The following is a 23,256-nucleotide window of genomic DNA, read 5'->3' on the forward strand; positions in this document are numbered from 1 at the left end:
CTATTCAAAGAGTTTAGATGCTACATCTTCAATTAATCCAAAATATTCATAAATAATTTCTTTTTCCAAACTCGCAGCGGAATAATATCATAACATCTCATCATCACATAATAAAATCTCCAAAATAGCCATGTCACATATGTATCATAATACGCCACCAAATACAATGTTTCGGATCATATACATAACATAAGTCATCACAAGGTGTCGAAAGATAAGGTCATACGACTGACACTCCTACATCAGAGCCCTACAAACTAGATTCTAAGCATAAAAAGAAACGAGGAAGCATCCTAGCTAATCCTCAAGCATCAAAGAAATGCAATCACCTCAATCCTTCAAATCACCTACGCCATTCAAAGAAATGACGTGGTGGTTAACCGAACGACCACTGGGGGTTAGATTATATTCCACAAGTAATATATAATCAAGTGAAATAAGCAACATATTTATTTTCAAATGATTAATAAACAATTGTAACAAAAAAATGATTAATAAACAATTAGTTAAACCATTCACAATAAATTCCACACAACATTAATAGTTAAGCATTCAAGTGTAATAAAACAACACATACAAATTCACCTCTTCACATGTTCGCACACATTCACCAAATTTCACCAATACACGTAAACACCAATTCACATAGTCAAGTATGACACATTTCACCAATCATAAAATGTATGCAATGCTCTAGACACGATTGTATATGCATGTGGTACCAATCTCGTCACTTGATACAACCGTATCATAAACATCGTCTTTAAATACAAAAGTATTCTAATCATCGTCACTGGATATAAATATCATACTCAACAACTTACGAATGCATGAACATATGACTCAACAATGCATACGTTCACCCAACAATTCATCATCATTAACATCGTCACTTTTCATGCATGCGTTCCTCATCAATAACATTGTCACTTGCATGTATGAACTCATCGTCATTAATTAATAAATCATCATCATCAAAATAATGTCATATTTATCACCAAACATTCATCAAAAAATCAACATAAAAACGAAACATGTTGTTTCATGTTATCACCAAATCGCACAAAGACGAATATTTCACCACATCAAGATAATAAACATTTAATACACGAATCACACATGAATTCATTTTCAAGTCACCATACTATCATGTTTACAAGACCACTTACAAGTTATAAGATCATAAAGATTCATTTAAACAAAGTTCGCATATTTCATAAAATTGCCTATTTTCATTTCCAACAAAAAAATGAGATTTCCGAGTTCTTACATATATCATTAAAATAACCCTACATGTTATCTAACATCTAAGGTGATCAGTTATAGCATTTTGGTTTCACAAGATTCCTTAATTTTTTCAAAAACTCTAAGTTCGTCTCATTTTTAATCACTTTTCAAAACCAATTCATTTTCAAATCAAGACCAAGTTAAACTACTCATAAAAGTCCGATTACACATCAATTAGATAGGGTTAGGTGTTTGGAACTTATAGGGATACTTAAAAGATCACAAAAACACGAAAAATCGAGTTTCCGGGAACCTGCAAGCTACGCACGGTCGTGCGGCCATCACGCACAGTCATGCTTACCAAGTGCGAATGGTTCACATGGTCCTAGCACCCCTCACGCACGGTCGTGCACGACTGACATCACAAATTTTCTGATTTTTGCATTTTCGCCATTTCGCGCGTAAAATTCCAACCGTTGATCTATTTTCTCCTACGCGTTCCAATCAATTAAACGATCATATTCTACTTTAAAATCATGTTTTTCCTATCTCAAAATAACTTACTCCAATTCTCTCATAATCACTTATTTTCCAAAAACGATTAAAACGACTTTAATTTAAAAAACCCAAATTTTCTCCCAAACAAACCCACACCCAAAACTAATAATTCAAAACAGAAATTTTATTCAACCTAACTCAACACAACAACATCGTCTATTTTCTTGCATTCATCAAAATCAAACTTCACTATTCTTGACCCATTTTCTCAAAATTCAACAAAACACCAACAACTTATTCAAACTTCATCAACATCATTTCAAATTCATGAATTCTCATCAACAACATATACCCAACAATAATTATCACGTAGTCATCATGGGTTCAACATCAAATAACAACAACATTATCATTTTGAACATTTTAAGCTAAAATTTCAACATAATTAAACCATGAAATTTAAGCACCCACAACAAGTTTCTAACAAATTTCACATATTCAAAGACCAAACATAGCAAAAGACCAAACATAAATGGTATAACTCATGAAAATTAAGCTAACTTGTTTTCAGAATTACCTTGCATTAGAAGAGCATAATCATCATTATAACTCTTCAAATTCCAAAATGCTTGACCATTACAATCAAAGAACTCAAGCTCAGCTCTGACAGCATCCGAATATTGTTTCCCTACAATATAAAAAAAATTAAAAATATCAACCATTACAATTGCAAAAAAATTAAAAACATATGTTTGTTTACTAAATTAAGTTTAGTTTGAATGTTGAAAATGTAAGTTCTCATGCAACGATAACATTTTTCATTAAAAATTAGTGAATTTAAACCAACTGCATTTACATAAAATATTATTGAGAGAATAGGGCTGAAAAAGTTTAAGCATGAAGTTAACCGATTTCTGGAACATATCAAATGACACAAACAACAGAGCATACATTTACTAATTGCGCTCTTTGCTTCAGTTTTCATCTTCGAAAGAAGTTCATGATTGGTTTCCGAGATTGAATGGCTAGCCCCATTTGAGCTACTAGCTTTTGCCATTTCATCCCACATTTGAGCTACTAGATATTAATTCCTCCATAACTTTAGACCATGAATTGCTTTCATTGCTACCAGTTAACGATGGAGACCTACTGCAGCAAAGTTATCCTAAATGAATCCATCTCTCCCTTCAAAAATGAAACAACAAATAAATAAAAAGCCAAGTGGAATAAACTCACTCAATTCCTGAATTAGATACTATCAGAGTCAAAAGTTTGATTTGGAATTCAATGATCATAAAATTGCTCCAGCTTCTCCATTCTGGATATTGAGAGCCTGATATTCATAGGAACAAATGTGAGAAAACTTGATAAAGAAATTGTTATGAAATTCAACAAATGAAAAATGGTTCATTCGCATTGATTGTGAAAAGTGAATACAACCAGTATTTATACAAAATGTGACAAGAACAAAGGCTTATCAATCAAAACTAACAGCTTATCAATAAAGAAGTTACTTGCATCTCAAGTAAATTGTATCTGAAGTTACTTGCAGCTCAAGTAACTGCACTCTCTTCTTCTTTATTCTCTAAGAGAAATTATGAATGGTTTTTACTCCATTAAGTGTAAACAAATTTATTTTGGCTGTAACAACAACATCATGAATTTAATTTAATGCTAGTAAAGAACATTCAATTGCTAATTAATCATAATTTTAAAATGGTCCATTGCAAAGTAAAACTAAGGATTGGTTAATTACTAGATGCAACAGTAAGTTGCAATTACCTTTCCAAATGCATCTCCAAGGGATCGATAAGTAAGATATATTTTTGGCTAAAGATTAAGAAACATGCCTTCAAGGTTAAGGTTTTAAGAGCGTCTCATTCATACAACCGTAATTTTTTACTCCAATGATACATATTTAAGCTGATAAGGTATGACAGCATAATTAATTCTGTTGTTGATTGATTGCAAAGAAGCTGAGGATAATTAATTCTATATTTTTATGGAACAATAGCTTAAATAAGATTAAAAAAAAAGATGCCCTACAATTTTTTATGGAAGTCGGATTAACACATCAAATAGATGTTCTCCAAATATTAAAGTAGGTTTTATGGAACGGTTATTTAGTATTTAAAACTAAATTATGAAAATATGTAGAAGCAGAACATTACAACATCAAATGCAAGACAAGGAAATATCCTGCATTTGTTTTGAAGTTGTTTGTGGCAGATTCAAGGCTCGTTGAAAATATTAAGTGCCATAAAGCAAATTTTATGAAGATTAATATTGGATTCGCCAATTTTGTTTCTATCTAATCCCAATTGTACAAAAGTACAAGTTTACAACTTATGCTTATTTTACCAGACAATTGCAAAGTAAATGAAATTAGATAATTAAAAATACTGATAAAATACATGTAATTGTTATAAAATACAAAAAGTAGCTTTTGCACCATGGCGTTGACATTATACTTAAATATTTTAATCGTCCAAACAATCTTCAAAGAGTAATTTGTTAGCTCAAACAATCATTATATTTGTTAGCCCAAAATATAGAAGACTAATTCAAAAATCATCTTTATACACGAGGATGTAATATGATCACAAGGTAAATTATAGAAGTAGCAAGTAGAGCAGAGGCGGAGCTACACGAGGACTGGGGTAGGCCATGGCCTACCCATTTATTTCGTGAAAAGACTATAATACCCCTAAGGTAATCTCAATATTATTATCATGCCATGGCCAATCATAACCATCCATGTATTTTCCTCTTCTACTTCAGTTTGAGCCGTGTTCCTTATTTTCCTCTTCTACTTCAAACTTTCCTTCTTCTTTGGTTGCTGCTTCATTTTCTCTCAGGCTTCATCATAACCACCTGAAACTCCATCATAAGAATGAGTAGTGGCTTTTGGGTTGCATAGGTTTGAACCTGTTTTACATCTGATACCGATTCTGATTACCTAAAGTAGTGGCCAATTATTAGTAAATATTTTTACACCAACAAATCTGACTGTGATTATGTGAAGGCAAGAATGAGTTTTTATTTTATTTTGTATTAACAGGTTTATGAGCTAGTAGGAGAATGATGGATCTTGCGGACATTGATATGGTCAGTGGACATTGTGGACAGATACAAGTAAGTTCAAGCCCTTTACATAGTTCATTATATGGTAACTGTAGTTTGATAATTGAAAAGTTATAGAATGAAACAATATCAAACAAGAAATCCTTGATATGATTAGCATAACTGTATAAGATATGTTGATTTGGGGCCTATGATATGTCAAGTGAAACAGGGAGGGTACCATGGGCAAGTTAAGGTACCTTGTAAACTTACTTATATTTGGTTTATCCATCCATGTATTTGATGATGGACAATAAATGAGAATTTTTTTGCCTTGTGGTTCAGATTGGGGAGGGTACTCCATGAAAGGTCAAAAATGTTTGTAGTAGTTTTGCTAAGATTATTTCCTTATTTTGCAGCTTTACTTTCTCAAAACTGTTTTCCCTCAGATTCTCATTCATGTACTTTAAATTTTGGCTACAATGTATAAATTTCTAATTTCCATTATTGCTACAGATTTTGTTTTTCTTTGATTTTGTTTTCCCAGTTTGCAATTCTTACTGATATTTTAAAAGGTTTAAAGTTCCTAATTGATATTACTAATCCTTATAAACTTGTCCAGTAATTACTAATCACTTGAGTTTTTGTTCCGGAGCTCATAATCTCACTCCTTCTTTGGTTAATTCAACACCACCTTGTTTTTGAAGACCATCTTCTAAATCAACTTCATCTTTCCTAGCTGCTTTTTTTAGATCAACATAGTTGGTGAATTTTTGTCATTAGGTAATTCATTTGTTAATGAATTTGATTTGTGATTTGGTTAATTAGATTTGCATATAATCACATGATTGTTTCTTTTGTAAGAATTCTCCATAAAAAAAATTTCAATTTTTTCTCTGATGGCGGAATGCGGCCACCCCAAAATTTTTTGGCTGGCTCCGCCACTGAAGTAGAGAGTTCAAATTATAAATATCATAAAATAATAGCAGAAGTAAAATATAATAGCAAAAGATCCTTTTAGAAAGGCTAGAGAAACAGAGAAGGATTCATCATCAAATTCTTCACACCCTAATAAGAGAGTTTTATACAAGAGGAATAAGTGTGACCTCAGACTTACAATTCAAAATGAGAAATAAAAATGAGTACAACTCCATTCACTATCAATTCAACCTTTTTTTTTTTTTGATCAAGACAAGAAAAATTAAATTGCAAAGCAGGAGTAGGCCTGAACCTTATTACAACAAATATGCAGGCCAACTATGACCAATCTCAACTAAAACAACATATATGCTAAGAAGCAAAGGAGCTACAATCATCTAGCTAAAGCTTTGCTTTTAAACCAGAGAAACTAAGCTTTTGATTACACCCTTTTTGGAACGAGTTTGGATGTGCTCACTATCAGAACCTTTGCCATTGTGAATCTTGGTGCTCTTCTGCTTCTTAGTCATCCTACCAGACTTGGTGTTAGATGCTATGTCAGTATGCTTGGCTAAGTATTCAGCTGCATGCTCCATATCAGTGTTGGTGTCTGAGGCAGAATCATCATCCTCAACATCACCCCAAAGTTGCTTCAATATCTTCACACTTTTAAGGCTGGCTGCTGAGTGGTTACTAACGTTACCAGACTTTCCACCTATGACTCTCTTATCCAAACTTAATTCTTCATCCACACTAGTGATAGGCACAACTAAGGGACTGTCCTGTATCATACTAGTATTATTCATCTGCATAGAAACCAGAGGATCCACATCAGAGTTGTTTGAATTACTTAAAATTTGAGCACTTTTGATGCAGCCATCTGTTAAGGACCTTATTCCACTAGATGTTCCAGTACAATCAGTTGGAAATAAGCTAACATTCCTCTTGGAAACACTCCCATCAACATCAATGATAGCCTGCAACATATCAGTGGATCTGTTCCACTAGATTCTTCATCAACTATCAATTCAACCTAAAGAAACAACTTGAGTATCATGTCTCAGCTGCTGAAAAAGTGATGAAGAAATTTTCCAAGCAAGTGCTCTTGGTTGGTGTATTGAATAACTCACATACACGTCGTGGTCAGCCATGTTTGTTTAGAGTACCAAAGGTTGGAATGATTGCTGCAAATGATGGAGTTCTACTAAGAAACCATATTCCGCATATCCTTAGGAAACACTTTCAAGAGAAAGCCGTATTACGTTGAACTTCTTGATTTGTTCAATGAGGTTGAGTTTCAAACTGCTGCGGGACAGATGATAGATTTGATCACCACACTGGAAGGAGAAAAAGACTGGTCCAAAATACACCTTATCACTGCACCAGCGTATTGTTCAGTACAAGACTAGCTATTATTCATTTTATCTTCCAGTTGCACGAGCATTACTAATGGCTAGTGAAAATATGGGAAATTATGGGAATTTATGGTGTTCTTATCCCAATGTATATGACCCATTTTTTTAGAAAATTATGTTAGGAGGAAGGACCTGTGATGTTCAGCAGCTGAAACACATGAGCACTTAAAGTCTTCAATATCTGTGCCTATCTTTCCAATTGTTTTAGGATCACCAAAACAATCCAAATAATCATCTGAACTTGAAAATATGTTCCCATCACAACAAGAATGTTCTTTACATCAACATGGTTATCCAGATTTTCACCAGCCATTACTAATGCACATGCATCTGGAAGGTAAAATGCATATAGGCAGTCTTGTACTGAACAATATGCCGGTGCTGTGATAAGGTGTATTTGGACAGGTCTTTTTCTCCTTCCAGTGTGGTGATCAAATCTATCATCTGTCCTGCAGCAGTTTGAAACTCAACCTCATTGAACAAATCAAGAAGTTCAACGTAATACGGCTTTCTCTTGAAAGTGTTTCCTAAGGATATGCGGAATATGGTTTCTTGGTAGAACTTCATCATTCGCAGCAATCATTCCAACCTTGGGAACTCTAAACCAACATGGCTGACCACGACGTAGGTTTTTGATCATTATTTTTCCTACAAGGGCACTCAAATTTCAGAAACAACACACAAAATGGTACAAAAGGAAAACGACAATACTGAAATAAAAAAAAATACTGAAACAAGAACTCACTTGCAAACGCTTCAGTTGCAAATGCCTCGGCACCTTGGGCACACCCATTCTTCAAAATATATACCTCTTCTATCTTTTCCCCATATCTAAATTCAACACAAAATTACAAGAACACAGTAAGAATAGAATAATACTGGAAATCAAATCAAAGAGTAATAAAAAAAAGGCTTTCCTTCTCTTGGATTTTTGCATGTAGCAGGAATAATTCAAAACGCAAGAGAAAAAGATTTTGGAGAGTTCATAAATGTGTGCATTTAGTTTGGTTTTGGATATCTCTTATAGTATAAATTTTAAACATAAAACGGTCATATTTTTTTTAGTTGAAAAGTTGTGTCCATTGGAATAAATAGAAATTGTCATGAAATGGTGTCACTTTTTATTATTTTTATTTTCTAGGATATAGTATAATTAAGTAAATCCTCAAAAAAATTAAAAAATAATGAGTGTTTAATAACTACTATATGTTTTTTGGTTACAATAACTACTATATGTGCTCCCTTGCAAGTTTAAAAATTACTGAGTTTTTTTTTTTTTAACTCAAATAATTTACAGCGGTCTTGTATTTTCAACTTTATATAAATGAGAGGTTGAGCACATAAATAATATATGCGCAATCTGGCTTAGAGAGAAGGTAATTTTGTTTATATCCAAAATCCATATATTTTTTTTTATTAATATTACACAAAGTCGATAAATAAAAAGGTTGGTAGAAAATATAATATAATTTCTTCTTAAAATTAAATGTATGGTATAAAATATATTAGAAATTAATATTACAATATGATTGATTAAATTTGAATCATACGAAGTAGTAAATATATAGATTATTAAACCATTAAGTATTGCTTACAAAAATTATTATAAAAATATTAATGCAATATAATATATTAATAAAAAATAAATATTTATTTTAGCATTTTATTCGGGTTGGTTTAATTTTGAACAATGATCGGAAACTTGATCCCACTGATTTTCACATAACGACTTTCAAATGCATCCAATTATTGAAAATGAGTTAGAAGTCACGCATCGGTTAGAAAAGTGGAGGTTGAGCACATTCAAAATGAGAGGACACATAAACTCATTATCTTAAAGTTTTGGATAAAAGTATGGTGTATCACTCACTTGTGTGGTTGCTGTTTTCTAATGTGGGTGTAGTCCATTGGATCAGGTGACAATTTTATTTTGAATTTGCATCATGGCTACAATGATACCTTGGTCCTAAATCTTGATGGTAGTGCATTAACGAACTCTGATCAAGCAGGCTATGGTGGCATTGTGTGCGTAACTCTGATACCTTGTCTCTCTTTAGGACTTCCAGAGGATGATATAGGAGTGTCCTTTATTAAGACGTAATTACTTTTGTTCTTTCTTTTTTTTTTTTTTCTCTCTTGTGTGTGTGTGTGTTTGTTTGAGTGTGGATGCGCGCCTGTCTGCATGCAGTGGTGAATGCTTGTATATAAAAGGAGAAGCTATGACTACCCCAAAAAAAATTATTGAATGAGTTGGTATATTTTTATATTTATCTACCCTTAGGAATATATATTTCGCTACCCCATTTTTGATTTTAGGTGGAATAATTTTTTGTCCAACTTTTGTTATTTTCGGTCGAACTTTGGATTATTTGATCTCATCTCCCAAAAATTAAAGAATTAACACCCAAAAAAAATAGTATTATTTTTTATTGAACAAAGAAAATATGACTACAACAACAACATATTTTTAATTTGTTACTATTGGTCCAAACATATATCATATAATCCTATTGTCCATCCCATTATTGTCATATTATTAATTTATGACTATTACTTTTTCCAATCTAATAATTTCTCGTACGACCTATTTTTTTTTACGAATGTGCTTATATGATTTTCGGATTTTATAATCCGAATTAAGTTTTCCCTTTGTTTTGGGAAGGAAAAAGGAGTTTTTCACCAATTCAGATTTTATAATCCGAACACTTCAAAAAATAGGGCGTGTTCCATGATTTTTAGATTCAAGGGAAAAACAGTTTGAATTATATAACCTGAATTGTATCAACACAAATTATGAGTTTGTAACATGGATAGCTAGTTTAAGGACCATATTAATTTTCCCGACTCTCAGCCTTCTGTTTTAGGTTATTGTTAGTTGTTCTCAGTCGAAAATCCAACTTTCGGTCTACTTGATCAGATTGTTCCGAAACATTTCCAGAAAATCAGAAGAAAAAAATCAAGGATCAAGACTCCCCAAGAATGGACTTCTAACGGGACTCCGCCCCTCAAAATCCAAACTTCCATCTACAACAACTTACGAGACTCTGCCCCCAAATTTTAATTTTTTTTCATATTCTCAGAAAAATCCGAAAAAAGTTGCATTAGTTATATTTGATTTTTAGATTTTTTGTGGTATATTTATATTTTTTTATTTTATTTCACATGATTTATCATTTTTTAACTTTGCTTTTAAAAGCGAAATTCGCAACTGCTGAAATAGGGTGGAAAATGTAATAGTCTTAAATTATTAGTAAATAAATTGGGAAAAGGAAAGGAAACACACTTTATTTACATTAAAAAGGACATTGCAAGTCAGTTTAGCTCAACAACAATTATGGACGAATTTGAGTATCTGAAGGATCGCCGGATTCGACTTTGATAAATAGCTACTATCAATTTTTATTTCTTTTGTTGTTGCTTTTTAGGTACAATTTTTTATATTGTTGTTGTTTCTTTTAAGGTACAATTCTTATAATTTGGGACAAATGGAGTATTATTAGTATGTTGAACCTTGGCAGAACAAATTTATTACATTTTTCAAAAATAACTACACAAAAGATATTAATGAAATATTTGTAAAAAAACTGATATTGATGAAATAAATCCCTAGATTTTTCCAATCTCAATCAAGAATGTGTTGGGGATGAAAAAGATTTTCAAAGTGGATTCGTTTGCCATAATTAAAGTATATTTTGAACTCTTGGTTTAAAATTGAATCAATGGTTATGATATGGAGTAACCACAAATACTTACTCTTGGTTTAAAATCTATAATTGAATACATGACATTCAAACCTTAAGAAGCATAACCAATTACTTCACTTCCAAAATAGTAATTAAATTTAACATACAAAAGTGCATAGAATATATGAATGTAACATAAACATCTAGGTAACACCCTGCATTCTGATAAACTACACTATAAGGAACCTCAACATATACCCCCCAAGAAACACAGTTCGATTCAATGAAGAGTATGAAAATACACAATCTTAGAAGGGAAGGATAAAATGATGTATGAAGAGAAGTTCATGAATAATAAATACACAAAATGCTGTACTAAATGTGAAGGGAAGGATGAAAATCCAGCCAGCAGCAATCTTAGAAGGGACATATATTGTCGGCTATCTTAAATAAAATCTCAGGAACAAGCTGTCCCCTTGGTGGTGTCAGGGCATCCGTTACAAGAGCATCACTATCATCGGAATGTACTATAGCAACTGTATGATCAAATAGGTCATATTTACCACCTCAGAGTGGATCCTGACAGCACAGTTGAAAATAATAAGAAAATCTTTAAACAGCTTGTTCAGAATAAAGAAAAAAGAAGCTCGTTAAACAATGAAAAGTATAGCAAATTTTTTAACAGTTATCAGCATTCCAATTGAAGTTATGCTTTATGGATCTGTATGGATAAACAATGTAATTAAGTTCTTATTGTATAACTAATTATCATATATACAAGTGTTTATAAATACTAGGCTACGAATGTTTAGCTTAAATACTAGGGAAATAACAAACCCTAATGGGCTGGAATAACAAACTGAAAACAAAACAGAAAAAATAAAGTTGTGTTAAAATAATAAGAATCCTGTTTGCGGCATTAAGATGACTTTGAATGGCTAAATTCACCTCCTACATCATGGCAAACCCATTGGTTATGCTTGTGGGCAAATTCCCTTTCCAAAAAGGTATAATTTTTGTCAATCGGACAGCGGATGCCAAATCTGCACTATTTAATATGCGCAGCCAGTCTGCAAACAAAAGACCATCACTACATATTGTGGCTCTTCCAGACAATGTATGAGCTTCACATTAAATCAAAGTATTTAATTGAAGTTACAATATTCTGGAAGAGCCAAGATATGTAGTGATGGTGTTGTCGTCCCCTACTATCCTTCTTTGTGTCACAAGCTTTTTCAGCAGCAAGTTGCTCGAACATCTTCAAGATCCGGTCATCCCAATTGTAAAAAAGTACAAGTTTACATCTTATGCATTATTATACCATACAATTACAAAATAAATGAAATTAGATAAAAAAATACTGATTAATACATGTAAATGAAATAATGCCATGGTGCAAATACTGATTAAACAAAGCTGACTAATTCCATCAAAAGAAACAACTTGAGTATCATGTTTCAGCTGCTGCACATCACAGGTTCTTCCTTCCAGCATAATTTCCGACTTTTTGAAATTGTTCTATGTCCATATGGTAATTTACGGTGTTCTTAGAGGGTCTTGACTATTGCAAAGTTCCAATGCTTTCACAACTAACCAAGAGCACTTAAAGTCTTCAATATTTGTGCCTATCTTTCCAATTGTTTTAGGATCACCAAAGCAATCCAAATAATCATCCTGAACTTGAAAATATGTTCCCATCTCAACAAGAATTTTCTTTACATCAACATGGTTATCCAGATTTTCACCAGCCATTACTAATGCACATGCATCTGGAAGGTAAAATGAATAATAGGCAGTCTTGTACTGAACAATACGCCGGTGCAGTGATAAGGTGTATTTGGACAGGTCTTTTTCTCCTTCCAGTGTGGTGATCAAATCTATCATCTGTCCTGCAGCAGTTTGAAAGTCAACCTCATTGAACAAATCAAGAAGTTCAACGTAATACGGTTTCTTAGTTGAACCCCATCATTCGCAGCAATCATTCCAGTGTTTCCTAAGGATAAGCGGAATATGGTTTCTTAGTTGAACTCCATCATTCGCAGCAATCATTCCAACCTTGGGTACTCTAAACCAACATGGCTGACAACGACGTGTATGGGAGTTATCCATAATGTCGTGAAGAACAAGAAAATATGCCTGAAGCCATTCAATACACCAACCAAGAGGACTTGCTTGGAAAATTTCGTCATCATTTAATGCCTGTCCTTCTTTTAACAATTGGTAGCTGCCAATAACCGACAGTCCACGGTTCAGCTTTCCTCCACGCACAATTGGATGCTGCTCAGCCGGTGAGTGTGGCTGGCATGGGTTGAAGAAGCCCTCTACTTTTGTTTTGAATTTATCATTTGGATTTCTTTTCCACTCAACATTGCTGTCATTGCATACTTCCTGCAATTCTTCCCATCTCGCTTTTTTGGTTTTTTTAGGATATGTTTTGAAACCATTATTTCCACCTTGGGATTTTCGCTTCTCAGTATGACCAGATTGATCTGTAGGTTCTTGATCATTATTTTTCCTACAAGGGCACTCAAATTTCAGAAACAACACACAAAATGGTACAAAAGGAAAACGACAACACCGAAATAAAAAATAAAAAATAAATACTCAAACAAGAACTCACCTGCAAACACTGCAGTTGCAAATGCCTCGGCACCTTGGGCACACCCAGTCATTCAAATTATATACCTCTTCTATCTTTTCCCCATATCTAAATTCAACAAAAAATTACAAGAACACAGTAAGAATAGAATAATACTGAAAATCAAATCGAAAAGTAATAAAAAAAGGGTGAACCAAACCTAGGCAATTGTGGCAAAATTTCAACACACAAGGCTTTCCATCTCTTGGATTTTTGCATGTAGCAGGAACAAATCAAAAAGCAAGAGAAAGAGATTTTGGAGAGTTCACAAATGTGTGCATTTGGATTGGTTTTGGATATCTTTTATAGGCTAAATATTAAACATAAAACGGTCATATTTGTTTAGTTGAAAAGTTGTGTCCGTTGGAATAAATAGAAATTGTCATGAAATGGTGTCAACTTTTATTATTTTTATTTTCTAGGATATACTATGATTAAGTAAATTCTCAAAAAAATTAAAAAATAATGTGTGTTTAATAACTGCTTTATGTGATCCCTTGCAAGTTCAAAAATTACTGACTGTTTTTTTTTTACCTCAAATTTGGAGCGGTCTTGTATTTTCTTCTTTATATAAATCTGGTGAGCGACAACACCAACGCTACATATTGTGGCTCTGCCAGAAAATGTATGAGCTGCACATTAAACCAAATGTTGTAACATTTTCATCCATTTTGAATGCTTGCTCATTTTGAAGATGTTACAATATTTGGTTTAATGTGCAGCTCATACAATATGTAGTGATGTTTTTGTCGTCCCCTCCTATCCTTCATTGTGTCACCAGCTTTTTCAGCTGCAAGAGCTTGAACATCTTCAAGATCCGGTCATCCCTGTTCTTATTCTGAAAAGCATCATCGATAAGCATAGAAGACAATTGTTTACTCGGATATTCAATGGATTGCAAAGAACCATGAACTCCATATTCCGAAGTTGGCGATTGTCGGAATGCATCAATTACGGAGTTGAAAGTCACCACATTTGGCTTGATTTCTTTCTCTATCCTCCTTGGTTTGGCGATTGTCGGAATGCATCAATTTTTAAAGCTGAAACAGTCATATTTTTTATAGTGAAAAGTTGTGTCCGTTGGAATAAATAGAAGTTGTCATTAAATTGCCAACTTTTATTATTTTTATTTTCTAGGATATAATATAAATAGAAGTATACGATTATGTGATATTCACAAAAAGGTAAAAAATACTAAGACTTTAATAACTACTATATTTGTTTTGTACCAAAAACAAAACTACTATATTTGTTCATTTCAAGATACTACAACTTTTAATACTTACTGAGATCGTTAGTTTTACTCAAATTTGAACGATCTTATGTATGTGAAAAGTTGTGTCCGTTGGAATAAATAGAAGTAGTCATTAAATGGCCAACTTTTATTATTTTTATTTTCTAGGATATACTATATATAGAAGTATACGGTTATGCGATATTCACAAAAAGGTAAAAAATATTAAGACTTTAATAACTACTATATTTGTTTTGTACCAAAAACAAAACCACTATATTTGTTCATTTCAAGATACTACAACTTTTAATACTTACTGAGATCGTTAGTTTTACTCAAATTTGAATGATCTTATGTATGTGAAAAGTTGTGTCCGTTGGAATAAATAGAAGTAGTCATTAAATGGCCAACTTTTATTATTTTTATTTTCTAGGATATAATATAAATAGAAGTATACGGTTATGCGATATTCACAAAAAGGTAAAAAATATTAAGACTTTAATAACTACTATATTTGTTTTGTACCAAAAACAAAACCACTATATTTGTTCATTTCAAGATACTACAACTTTTAATACTTACTGAGATCGTTAGTTTTACTCAAATTTGAATGATCTTATGTATGTGAAAAGTTGTGTCCGTTGGAATAAATAGAAGTAGTCATTAAATGGCCAACTTTTATTATTTTTATTTTCTAGGATATAATATAAATAGAAGTATACGGTTATGCGATATTCACAAAAAGGTAAAAAATATTAAGACTTTAATAACTACTATATTTGTTTTGTACCAAAAACAAAACTACTATATTTGTTCATTTCAAGATACTACAACTTTTAATACTTACTGAGATCGTTAGTTTTACTCAAATTTGAACGATCTTATGTATATCGAGATTGTTAAAGAATATCTTAAGTTTTTTTTTTGAAGGATAAATAATATCTTAATTAAATCTTTAATTTAGAGTTGAAGATTTTAATTTATTATTGTAAATAGGAAACTTATCATTGCTATCAAACATTTACGAGTTATGTGCACTCATTTTATTGTGAGTGTAATCATTTTGGTATAAGATATAATATAAAATAGGGTTAAGTATGTTTTTGGCCCTATAAATTTTTCAATCATCATGTTTGGTCCATTTTAATGATAGTTTAAACCCTAGATAGGGTTAAGATATGATATTAATGAAATATTTGTAAAAAAAAAACTGATATTGATGAAATAATTTACTTTCATGATAGTTTAAACCCTAGATTTTTCCAATTGCAGTCAAGAATGTGTTGGGGATGAAAAAGATTTTCAAAGTGGATTCATTTGCCATAATTAAAGTATATTTGGAACTGTTGGTTTAAAATTGAATCAATGGTTATGATATGGAGTAACCATAAATAGTTACTCTTGGAGGCAATCTATAATTGAATACATGACATTCAAACCTAAAGAAAGCATAACCAATTACTTCGCTTCCAAAATAGTAATTAAATTTAACATATAAAAGTGCATAAAATATATGATTGTAACATGAACATCTAGGTAACACCCTGCATTCTGATAAACTACACTATAAAGAACCTCAACATATACCCCCCAAGAAATACAGTGTGATTCAATGAAGAGTTTGAAAATACACAATCTTAGAAAGGAAGGATAAAATGATGTATAAATTAATATTTGTATTAAAAGTTCAGTTCATGAATAATAAATACACAAAATGCTGTACTAAATGTGAAGGGAAGGATGAAAATCCAGCCAGCAACAATCTTGGAAGCGACATATCAACTGTCCCATTGGTGGTGCCATGGCATCCGTTACAGGAGCATCACTATCATCGGAATGTACTATGGCAACTGCATGATCAAATAGGCAATCTTTACCACCTTAGAGTGGATCCTGACAGCACAGTTGAAAATAGTAAGAAAATCGTTAACAGCATGTTCAGAATGAAGAAAAAAGAAGCTCGTTAGACAATAAAAAGTATAGCAAATTTTATTACAGTTATAAGCATTCCAATTGAATTTATGCCTTATGGCCGTGTATGAATAAACAATGTAATTAAGTTCTTATTGTATAAGTAATTATTATATATACAAGTGTTTATAAATACTAGGCTACGAATGTCTAGCTTAAATACTAGGGAAATAACAGACCCTAATGGGCTGGAATAACAAACTGAAAACAAAACAGAAAAAAAAATAAAGTTGTGTTAAAATAATAAGAATCCGGTTTGGGGCGTTAAATGACTTTGAATGGCTAATTCACCACCTACATCATGGCAAAGCCATTGGTTATGCTTGTGGGCAAATTCCCTTTCCAAAAAGGTATAATTTCAGTCAATCGGACAACGGATGCCAAATCTGCACTATTTAATACGCGCAGCCATTCTGCCTACATCAGTCTCCTCCACCTCTGAAAAACTCAATCCCGAGTTCTCATCTTGATAAAAGACCTCATATGCATGGTACTCATATATATATATCTGCCACATTAAAAGTGTTGGAAATGTTTATTGAGACTGGAAATGCTACCATGTATGCATTATCATTGATCTTGCGAGTTACTTTGACTAGCCCAAACTTGCGGGGTTGTAGCTAGTTGTAGGTACCAACTGGAAATCTTTCATTTTGTAGGAACACCATCACATCATCTCCCACATTAAATACTTTGACCCTTCGTTGTTTGTCTGTTGCAGCTTTATTTTTCATCCAGTAGCTACTAACTTGGCCTTAATAGAGTCCTTCATAGCTAAAATGTCTTCGGCCATATTTTCAGCAGCCACACTAACTCCAGGAGCTTTAGGCAACTTAATCAAATCAACCACGTGCCTAGGAACGGAAGTGTAAACAAGTGTAAAAGGTGTTTTCCCGGTAGCAGAATGCATAGTGTTGGCAAATCTAAGTTCCATTAATTCGGTTTGTCACCACAAACACACCGAATCATATTTCCCAAAGTCCTATCTGTGACCTCAGTTTGTCCATCAGTTTGAGTGTGAGGTGTAGAAGTCATGTTCAGTGATGCTCCAGATGATTTCCATAGGGAGATTCATAAGTGAATTTAAGTAACTCCTTGTGTGGTTGAGAGCTAAAATGGAGGCCGGTTTAGTGGGAGCAAGAGTTGAAAGGATTAGTACAAGGATTGAGGTAATTGCAGAAGCTTAAGCTGACCATAAGCTTAAGTTGCCATGAGCACTTAAGGTGAGTTCCATTTATATTAGCATTCACTCTTGGGTAGTATGTATATGTTTGTGAGTATGCAATGACTCTTAGATTAATTTAACTAAGTTTAAGTTTGCCATGGATCATTGCATGCATTAGTTCTTGTATTGCAATGGAAATCTATTTTTCAGCTTATGGAAAATGATTACCATGTTGGTGGTGATCGATTACCACACCTGCTTATCCAGAAAACGTGTTTTTTCAGTGGTGATCGATTACTACAATAAGGTAATTGATTTCCAATCACTAAAATAATTCAAAAAATGGTGTTGAGGGGGCTCAGAATAGGCAGAATACTTAGGTAATCGATTACCAAAGCTTGGTAATTGATTACCAAGATCAGAAACTCACATTTTCAGCTTTAAACATGTGGTAATCACTTACATAGGTATAGCAGCTAATTACCATGCAAACTTACATTGCAAAATGAACCTGATTTGCAATGCATCCACACGAGTGTGTGACCTAACTCTTCGTAAGATAACTAAATGGTTATGGAAAAAACTAATGATGAAATTAGATCCTGATTGGATAGGTAATTAAATATATGAAAATATAAACTTATGGTACATACAATGTTCAGATAAATGTATATATGTATAATTCCGATAAGTTGTGTCCCTTGGCAGGCCCAGGTTATGCTAGTGGGATTTTCTCAGATAGAAAGTCCGCATAACAATAATACTTCAGATAAGTTGTGTCCCATAGCAGGCCCATGTTAGACTGGTGGGATTTTCTCAGATAGAAAGTCCGCATAACAATAAGAGGAGTATCGGCATTAGCCTGATTCCATGGGTGTTTTTGTCGGTCAGCAGTGAGATATGACTGGGGTTACTCCACTCAATGCATTCAACATGAAAATATTGTTTGTCACACGCTAACCTCCTAACATAAATATGAAAATATGATATGAATATGACAGTATGACAATAATTATGATAGCATACAATTAGCGATCCTAGACTTCCCTAGATCTAGACATGGCAACAATACCCGTCTCCATGGGTACCCGCCCAAACCCACCCCGATTTGACGGATTTTCCCCGCTTTGACTGGGTTTGGGTATGGGTTTGGGTTTTCTCCGATTTTAAAACACGGGTATGGGACGGGTAACGGGGTTATATGTACCCACCCTGAACCCATACCCATACCTGTCCCGAATGTATAAAATTATTTTTTTACCCCTTTTTATATAAATAGAAACACAATCGTAGATCATGTTATGTTATTTGGTTTAAATAATTCCCATGTTATAAAAATTGCCTTTGATTTTTAAAGGAGCAATCAAATCATTATGTTAAGGAAATGTTAAAGGGAACATAATGCTTTAAAAAATTGCCATCAGGGTTAAAAAAAAAACTTTTTTTTATTAAAAAATAATTCACTGCGGGTACGGGGATAGGGATGGGATCCCTGAACCCGTCGGGGACGGGGATGGGGTTCGATTTCTCATCCCCGTTGGGTATGGGTAGGGTAACGGGTAAGTATATGAGAATAGTGTATAGGGATGGGGAAGGTAAAACACGTCCCCACCCCGCCCCATTGCCATGCCTACCTAGATCGCTACGATATGCAGAACAAAACAGTAAATCATAAATTAGGTTCATGTACAAACAGATGGCGATCATAGGTTTCCTGAGATTGCCTATAACCTTAGATAGGTGGAACTCACTAAGACATCGTTTCTCACCCTAATCCCTTTATTTTATTTTGGATACACAGGTTGCCCGGAAATAGGATTGTTCGTGTTGGCGAATAGTAGAAGAAGCTAGACGATTTATGCTTACTTGTCTTGAACTAGTATAAGAATTTTTAGCTATTATGTATTATGTAAAGGTCAGTGGTACATTTGTACTTAATGTGACTTATGTATGTACACGCCGGTGGTACTTTATCAGATGTAAAAGAGGAGTAATTCCATATTTTGTTCCAATGATTTTTTTTTCTTATTATTGTAATATTAATTAATTAATAGAATTCATAATGAATTAATAATGGTATTGTAATATTAATTAATTAATAGAATTCAAAATGAATTAATAATGGGATTCATAATTAATTAATAATATAATACTAATGTTCTGACATATATTGTAATATCCCACTCGTCAGCTATTGGAATATTATCAATCGAACATGCCAGAGGATAATGATATGTAAAGTAAGTATGATGGAAATATTTATTATGTGAAACTTACATGTATATCTCAGACATACATTACTGCATAACATAAATCAGGTAGGATCCTTGACCCTCATAACGATATCTCATTCCCTTGTTCCAAGAACACTGAACTTGAATCTTCATAACATCATATTCGGATAATGCTCAAATGTTGTTACCTTTCCCCGAATGGCACCTCTTCTTCAAATACCGGTTATTATGATTGATGACTCGATCATTACTTTGAGTCGCAAGAAAAAACCTTCTGAATCTTACATGTATTTCTATTGCCATAGCATATACTCTTTCTAGCCGACTGACAGTTCTTGCGCGTGTTCGACATCCCCAATTACTACATTTGTGGTGACTCCAGCCTTTCCTATCTTACTTAGGTGAAGACACATCCATTATACTTTTACCATATCTGTCATTGACTATATAAGTCTCATTACTTGTTTGACGTTTCGAGAACTCCTCGCCCGTCTCATAATGCTTCTCACGAAGATTCTTACTATCAAACTCCATGCTCCATGGTTACTGTCAAAAACCTTACCGATTAACTTCCGTTGCGCCACTCTGATTCCCACCGATTGGCTTTAACCAATACTTTAATCCATCGAGACGAGTGAACTTCGCACTCCTTCTACCATTTCATTATTATCTTCTTGAACCCTTCTAAAGATTTCCTATGTTGCAACCAACGCTGCAACCTTACACTTTTCACTGCTTTGTAAGATCGAATCTCACTATAGACTTACCATATACTCATATTACTTTCCTTACGGATAGACCTTACATACTTACTGGTTGGGCTTACCTCCTGACATATCCATACCATATACTTAAACTTGTTCCCGAGCAATCTCGACTCATAATGTACATCCTTACGAGTTCTCATGGTAGACTCATCATGACTCCTACATTAAGTCTGGCAAACTACACATATATCATAGTCTTAATACATACATGAAGGGTTTAACCTATACATACTTACTTGTTAACCACGGGTCCGTGAACTACCCGTTTAGTGGTAAACTTCCTACATATTCGTACTCATACATAGTGAAGGGATTAACTTATCTATTCACGGCTTAACATGCTTGCATGGTCGTTCTTATTCATGTGCGAAGAGAATACGCTAATCACTTCGTGTCTTAACATACATGATGCTTTTCAAGATTTTGCAATTGGTTTGTAGGAAGAAAGTTTAGTTTGAGGTTTTTTTATGCTTGCAGATGGAAAAAAAAGGACGAGATCGGTTTGACAAGAAGAGAGCGTGAGATCTGTGCTAATGGGGGAGAATACTTGGACCCATGAAGGCTCGATATAACTATCCTAATATCATTGGTGTAATTCAACCGAGAACTTTCTTGGATTCATGAGTGTTGAATGGAACTATATTGATATTACCCGGGTGAGATAAATTTTATGAAACATCTTGGTACATACTAATCATCTATATTAGATATCTATACAAAACTCACACCTTTTTAGATATCATTTATCATTATTTATCAAATATGCAAATTGAAAATTCAAAAGTCATTTTGAATAGTTAGGCGATTTATGCAGTGTGCTCCAAAAGAAAAGGGGAATGGAAAGCTTGAGTAAAGTCTTTAAATTATGGAATTGCCTTTCTTTTCCAGCAATAAAATACAATTTATGATAATTATACCTTATCAAGATAATTACACAATGTTGGAAGTATGTTGCATTATTTATTTTTGAAAGGAAAGTATTTTGCATTATATTTATCAAGAATTGATAATCTCGTAAAAAAAGAATTGTTAATCTCGTATTATATCTGCATTATTTTAGGAAAATAATTGTTTATTTAATTGAATAATTATTATATATGATCTTGGTAATAAAAAAATTACGTATATTTTGAATTATTGTAAGTTCACAAATATTTATGGAGAAAATTTATATAAAAGGTTCATGATTTTGAATAATTGCTAATTTATCTATTGGAATACATATTTGGGTTTTTCCCATAAAACATATTTACATAGAATTTAAAACATATTTACATGGTGGCAAGCGAGATTGGGGTCCATAATTAAGAGTTGATCGCCAGAAGAAGGTTTGTGTGAAACATTGGTTCTCTAGAATGGGATTTCATTCTTACTTTTTTTGTCAATATAATTCGTTGTAGCAATGGGTTAACATCAATGTGGAAAGAGCATATAGATTCTCATGTGATCAAATATTCATGAAATTTCATAAATGTGAGGATTAGCCATCCATACTAGTCATCCTCAAGATTTATATGTTTCAATAAGAGAGACAAATGTACAGAACCATGTGATCTTTTTAGTTATTTGGATTCACAATTTCCCACAATATAAATTCTTAAAGGCCATAGATGATCAACCAAACCATTCCCCATTATGATATAGTTTGTATATTCAATTCAACAACCAAGACTAGAGTTTTAAGGTTAAAAAAAGTCATGGTTGGAATAGCTCAAAATAAACAATGTTGTGCTAGGATAATGGAAGAAATAATTTAATGTTGAGTTGTTAGAGAAACTGAACCATTGTCTTAGAGAATTAGATATACTAAACAACCGAAATTAAAATTAAAATTTAAGAAGGACTTTAAGGATTGTAGAAAGGAGATGAGTCATTATATATTTATGACCATAGATGGTTAAAATATAAAAATGGGATGTGGAACTACACATCTCCTCTATTGATGACATCAAGTTGATTTCTGGGGGTTAATTTTCCATATTCCACTCATTATGAATCAACGTTATTTGATCAAATTTGTGATGATTTTTTTTAGATGGTTTACAAGTGTTATATGGGACAAGAAATCGAGAATGAGTGACACTACTTCTTTAGATGCACAAAAGTGGAAGAGGATTGGCATGAAGATGGGATGTGGAGCTAGAGAAGAAAAATAAAATTCTTAGAAAAGGAATATATGAGCGTAAATATTGAGTACTGAGTCATGTTATTTAGTCTTGTAGGTTGATGTTTCAACATAAATGTACAGGACCAAAAAATTAATATAACATAAAGTTTCCGTAATCTTGTTCATGTTTTTTATATTTCCGCAAAACAAGATCGAACAACATTAATTGTTGGTGTTTATAATAATTTAAGATTAAAAACTAAACCATAGTTATATTTGTTGTTATTTGTCACATATAGATTTAATATAACATTGACATAAACATGCTTCTTTTAA

The 23,256-nt window shown here is 32.8% G+C and overlaps 1 long non-coding RNA gene and 2 pseudogenes across 2 annotated transcripts; 1 reads left to right on the top strand and 2 right to left on the bottom strand.

Annotated features, from left to right (window-relative positions):
* On the bottom strand, positions 1 to 9,109 carry LOC146913022 (farnesyl pyrophosphate synthase 1-like; annotated as a pseudogene).
* Positions 4,363 to 5,321, top strand: LOC146913023 (uncharacterized). The gene is made up of 2 exons (XR_015013245.1): positions 4,363 to 4,645; positions 4,787 to 5,321. It is a non-coding gene; the product is annotated as an uncharacterized LOC146913023 (long non-coding RNA).
* Positions 9,110 to 12,340: 3,231 nt separating the features above from the next.
* On the bottom strand, positions 12,341 to 17,581 carry LOC146913024 (farnesyl pyrophosphate synthase 1 pseudogene; annotated as a pseudogene). Its single transcript, XR_015016544.1, has 3 exons — positions 17,397 to 17,581; positions 13,425 to 13,511; positions 12,341 to 13,319 (listed from the first exon to the last, which is right to left on the bottom strand). The product of XR_015016544.1 is annotated as a farnesyl pyrophosphate synthase 1 pseudogene (transcript).
* Positions 17,582 to 23,256: the final 5,675 nt, after the last annotated feature.

This window comes from Medicago sativa, chromosome 6 (genome assembly GCF_051527215.1).
Source record: "Medicago sativa cultivar Bolivia chromosome 6, Bolivia_mono, whole genome shotgun sequence".
Classification (NCBI taxonomy): domain Eukaryota; kingdom Viridiplantae; phylum Streptophyta; class Magnoliopsida; order Fabales; family Fabaceae; genus Medicago; species Medicago sativa.